This window comes from Panthera leo, chromosome A1 (assembly GCF_018350215.1).
Source record: "Panthera leo isolate Ple1 chromosome A1, P.leo_Ple1_pat1.1, whole genome shotgun sequence".
Lineage (NCBI taxonomy): Eukaryota > Metazoa > Chordata > Mammalia > Carnivora > Felidae > Panthera > Panthera leo.
In genome coordinates, this window is record NC_056679.1 from 98,021,230 (window position 1) to 98,027,229 (window position 6,000).

Below are 6,000 nucleotides of genomic sequence, written 5' to 3' on the forward strand. Positions count from 1 at the left end.
ATTTTATTGATATTCCTTTTTTTTAGTGCTTATTTATTTATCTTGAGAGAGAGCCAGAGAGTGTGAGTGGAGGAGGGACAGAGACAGACATGGAATCTGAAGCAGACTCTAGGCTCTGAGCTCTCAACACAGAGCCCGATGTGGGGCTTGAGCTCACGAATCCCGAGATATGACCTGAGCCGAAGTCAGACACTTAACCAACTGAGCCACCCAGGTGCACCACTTTATTGATATTCTTAAAGACAAGTTTAACTGAAGAATAATTATTGTATAACTTACAGGAGTAGCTTTATTTTGAATTTGGAACATAGCTTTATAAGGTAAATAAATAGAGGCAAAAGGAAGAGATTGAATAGGGCAGGAAGGCTAAGGGCAGAGCTGAAAGTCATGTAGTCATGTATGATCACAACTCAACATTGAACAGCTACTTTAATTCTTTTTTTTTTTTTTAATGTTTATTTATTTTGAGAGAGAGGAGGGGAGGAGCAGAGAGAGGGAGAGAGAGAATCTTGAGCAGGCTCCGTGCTGTCACTGCAGAGTCGGATGCAGGGCTTGATCTCATGAGCCATGAGATCATGACCTGAGTGGAAATCAAGAGTTGGATGCTTTAACCTATTGAGTCACCCAGGCTCCCCGCAACTACTTTAATTCTTTATCAGAAATACAAAATCCAGGCCAGAAGCACACAGTATTTATGATAAATGCTGATAACATATTATTATTATCAGACCTGTTTGCATTCTTTCTGATACAGATGATGTCTCAATTTCATTTCGCCTGAAACTTACTTTTCTAGTTTTATACATTGACTACATATTTGATTTTGAAAAGCTGTTCCAGCTGTGTTTCAGGTTGGCCTGATGTGAAAAGCGTCCTTCTCTTACTAGTGACGCTTACTCACAGCTTGGGCAAAATACAGCTTGGACGACACAGTTGATTTTTGACTCCAATGACCAGGATGGTTCGAAAATATCAGTGGTTATAGAGTAGCAATTTTCAATCTTTTTTTTTTTTTTTTTTTAGCTTGTGAGTCCTATTTTCTGATAGAATATTGTGTAGAACTCTGTACTCTAATCTATATTACGGGAATCCTGAGTCAATGTACAGGTAGTTGAAAATGTAACAAAGTATGCTCTCAGGACACTTTGTAATTATTATCTATCCAGAAGGTATAGTGGGAAAATTTCATTTCAAATTTGTACCACCAACAATATCTAACTACTGCTTGTCTTTCTTATCATAAACATCAAAAACAAGAAGGACACAAAATCTTTAATAAATACTAACAGATTTGTCAATCACATTTCCAGTGTTATCTGTTGGAAATTAATGTATCATGTATGACTAATAAGTGGTTGACTAATAAGTGATAAGCTTGTGTTCCAGGCAGATGAATCTGAATCTTACATGGTATATAAATGGGAGGAGCACAATATTATAGAAACTGGGTTATTGGTTTGAGAGAACCGAGTTCTCTTACCATATCAACCTTATGGAAGGTATAGTTTACTGTGAGAAGGTCAAAGGACATGTACATGGCAGATTAAGCCAGGAGATGTCAGGCCAGGGGATGTTTGAGGAACGACTACTCTCCATTGTCCTCTGTTCTGTCTGAGATCCTATATGATTTTGTGATCTCCCAACATGATTGCAAAATCTGCCATTAACCAACCAGGCTTGTAAATTGGCTTTAATAATTTCTTCTTATACTGTCTCACTGCACTGCCCACAAGCTACTGAATGAGACCATGTGTCATACATGTCCAATAGGGATGGCTTAGCACACAGGCCTTTCATGGATATGAGGCCCTTGTTATACATCTCTAGATATAAATGGAAGCCAGATACTAGCTTAAAAAAAAAAAAAAAAAAGACCAGGGCCTTTTTGATACCCTTATTAATATATAACATAGTTAAATTTTTTAAAATTATTATTTATTTTTGAGAGAGAGAGAGAGAGAGAACCCAAGCCGGGGAGGGGCAGAGAGAGAGGGAGACACAGAATCCGAAGCAGGATCCAGGCTCTAAACTGTCAGCACAGAGCCTGATCAGGGCTTGAAGTCATGAAAGGTGTGATCATGACCTAAGCTGAAGTCAGATGCTTAACCAACTGAGACATCCAGGTGCCCCAATAAATATTTAAAGAAAATTCATTTGTATGCACAGATTTGGTAGGAATAGCTTTAAACTGAGGTTTGCACACAAGAATGAGTCAACCAGGCAGTATCTTGGAAGGGAGTTCACCAAAATGTGTTCAAATTTGATACATAGCGCCTATGAGTTAGTGATTCCTAGTATAGTCTCACAGTGTTAAAAATATACATTAAAAATAAAAAAAATTTGGACCAAATATCTGTACCTAACACCTGTAACATCTATGCAGACTTTTAGGGCTTCTAGAAACCCTTTTTAGATGCTTTAACGTAAATCCTAAAATGAGGTTTGGAGAACCTTGGAGAATTTGGATTATTGCCATTTTACATATGGAGAATAACAAACCAAACAAAATGAGCTAGGCCTCATTACATTGTAACTTAATGGCCGGACTGAAAAGCGGAGCTTAGGGTTTATGTGGTGAAGTTAAGAAATCTAATGAGTTAAACTTCAGGTAAGTACAGTTTAGCTCTAAATTTCCAGACTGGAGCTGTATTATTGAATTTGGTGTAAAAATTCATTTCATTCAAGTGGGAACTATTAGTTGCTCAAAAATCACAGTGGAATATAATTTCCTATTTGACTTTGCTCCAAATCCATGTCTGATGGCTTGGCAATGATAAAAAATTAAAGTGTAAAGATATGTGCAGGAATAATAATTAGGCTGTGAGGACAGAACTAGTAACAGGTAGGAATTGTAGGCTGCTGTCTTAGGCTATGAAGTCATCCGTAATCATCTTGCTAACAGTTTTGGAGCCATGATGTTGTGCTGAATGTCAAGTATTAACCGACTCAGTTTGTAGGTTGTGAAGTCTCTGTAGGAAGCAAAGTGTTGTTTGCTTTTCCCCTGAATTGTTGCTGAAGTACATTCCCAAAAGATTATCATTTTAAACGATCATCATTAAAAAAAGTCTTTTTCCTCTGAGAATAAAATTTGGAACATTCTACCCTAGACTGAAGGTTTGGGTGGCTTCCTGTATGTAAGCTCATGATTATGGGCAATTTTGAACTTTCCCCTCTCCTCATCACAGGAAGTCGGGAGGAGCCCAGACAAGGTGCTCATGGTGGAAATGCATGAGAAAGATTGGATAGTGGAGGAAAACATAGGAGTAGGTATTCACTAAAGCCATTTAATGTGCTCATTCAGAAGATAAATCTGAAGGATGTGAAAAGATCTAGAAATGGAAGACAACGCCAAAAGTAGAACTGGGGCAATATACATTCAGGTGCGCACGGAGCATGGAAGGGTCTGTGTTTGTATTTATTGGTTTTTGAGTGTGTGGCTTACTTGTTGTGGAGAGCAGGTGTGAACATAAGCTTTGTGTATGTGCAATACTCTTGTTTCCTCTTGCTGCAAATCCCTGGCCTCGGGTAGGATTAAATTCAGTAATGGTTAGTGGGTGTGACTCAACAAAGGAGCAGATCTCAATAGGCAGTTCAGTTAAAGAACTTTATTCAGCAACTAATAATTGCATGAGAAGATAAGGCATGTTTTCAGCTGACACATACAAACAATGGAAACATTTTACACGAAAAACAGGCCATCTCTGCTACACATGTTTGCGCTCACTGGGATAGCAATCCCAGGAGAAAGAAAGTATTTTTCAGTTAGTTGGGTTGTTATCAAGTTCCTACCACTCTACTCCTGAAAGTACTTTTTTTTTTTTTTTCCCGTATGAATACTTGCAGACTTTGTAGAGTAGATATACAATGAGCTGGACCATGTATTCCCCGTAGGTAAAATAAATAGGAAGCTTAAGTACCTCTCATGGAACAGGACCCAAGTGCATTGTGAATGACCAAGCATTCGTTTTATTCCAAGGAGGGTGTTGAGTAAGTGCTTCTGGTTGTGGGCCAGATGTTGTTTGACAACCCAAGGTAGTGGCCACAGAGACCGGCCATGTCACCTCAGAAAGGGTGTGTTTGCCAACACCGTCACTCCTTCTGGGGGCCATCTTTCTCATCATTTGCCACACGTCTCCCACAAAGTTGTTTTAGATGACAGATGCTTCTCGCACAGAAGCTTTGAGTTAACTACCTTTCTAGAGATTCTATTCCACCTCAAGCTGGGATTACTGGAGTTGTTCGGCAAATGAGCAAGGACTGGACCAGCTGTTCTATTTCTCACACGCTGAGACCCTTCAACTTGTTGGATGCCTGGTACTATTTGTCAGCACAGGTGCTGCAGGTGGAAAGCTATTAAACTGTCATTTATGCTGCATTTATCTAGAGGCATGCAAGTCTCCCGGAGCTGGAAAGGGTTATGCTCTTAAGTGAGAGGATTCAAAGGAAGTTTACATCTTGGGGTGAGAAGCAGACATGTAGGCAAAGACCCTGTTTGCTGATAACGCCTCCTTGGTTTCTGGGCTCCTTCAGTACTTTGTCCTCCCGCTGCCCCTCCAGATGCTGCTGTGCTGGATTCATTACTGGATTAACCCTCCTTTTCATTTTCATGTGAGTAATAAACACTGGTCTCATTGGTGTGCTGCTGACTTTGCACTTGTTTTGAATTTGCTAGCTGGCTGCAGTTTATCCTTCAAGGCATATCTGAAATTATCTTTTTTTTTTTTTTGATGTAGTGTGAAGAAAAGTGATTAGAGATGGTCTCAAAGACTAGACCACTACACGAATGGATGACCCCCCCCCCCAAAAAAAAACAAAAACAAAAACAAAAACAACATCTCAAAGAGAAGAAGGTGGGATAAATACTTCCTGGCAGGGTAGGGCAGGTCTAATGTGGGTGTGCTTGGGAGACAAATATGGAAATCCTTTAGCCTTCCTATTAGAGACTGGGAGGTAAAAGGACATCTTTCAAGTTCTGTTAATTTGTTTAAGAAATGACCTCATCCTTGCATCTGAATGTGTCTGGATGCAAGTCCCAGTTGAATGGAACCCGTTGGACTCCTGATGTTATGGTGGAGCACTGCTATACCTCCTTAGTGAGATGCCTGAATAAGGTGGGTCTTTTTCTTTTCTTTTCTTTTTTAATTTATGTATTTATTTTGAGAGAGAGAGACTGAGAGAGAGAGAGACAGAGAGAATGTGCTCATGAGCAGGGGAAGGGCAGAGGGAGAGAGAGAGAATCCCAGGTGGCCCAAGGCAGGTCTTTTAATTTACTCTGTTTCCTTTGGAAAGGAGGTTAAAAGAGTAGCTTTGTATCTTAGGGAATCTATGGCATGTCAGTGCGTCTTGCAGTGATATTCCTTCTACTCCATTTTTTTCCCTACCACCTCCTTCTCAGAATATACAGAAGATAGAGGTTTCCTAGTCTCCTTTTGCCGTTGGCTTTTTTTTTTTTTTTTTAGTTTATTTTTTGAGAGAGAGAGACAGAGAGAGCAGGGCAGAGAGAGAGAGAGAGAGAGAGAGAGAGAGAGAATCCCAAGTAGACTCTGCACTGTCAGCGTGGAGCCCGAGATAAGGCAGAGCCCAGCATGAGGCTGGAACCCACCAACTGTGCAATCATGACCTGAGCCAAAACCAAGAGTCTGACGCTTAACCAACTGAACCACCCAGGCACCCCACCACTGGGTTTTAAAACACTTACCGTGTCCCTTGCCCTATGCCAAGCATGCAGCCTTCATTACCTCTTGTAATACCCCAATGAGCAGCAGAGGTAAACATTGTCAACATTGTGTTACAGACAGAAAACTGAGGTGTAGAGGGGTAAAAAAAACTCAGTAAGGCCATGTAAATAGAAAGTGATACAGACCCATGCCTCATTACAAAAGCCAGAAGCCACCCGTCCACCACTTGACTGATCTGCATTAATGCTGAATCCAGGCTTTTTTAAAAGAGGTTTGGAGAGGGCTGCCTGGGTGGCTCACTTGGTTAAGTGTCAGACTCTTG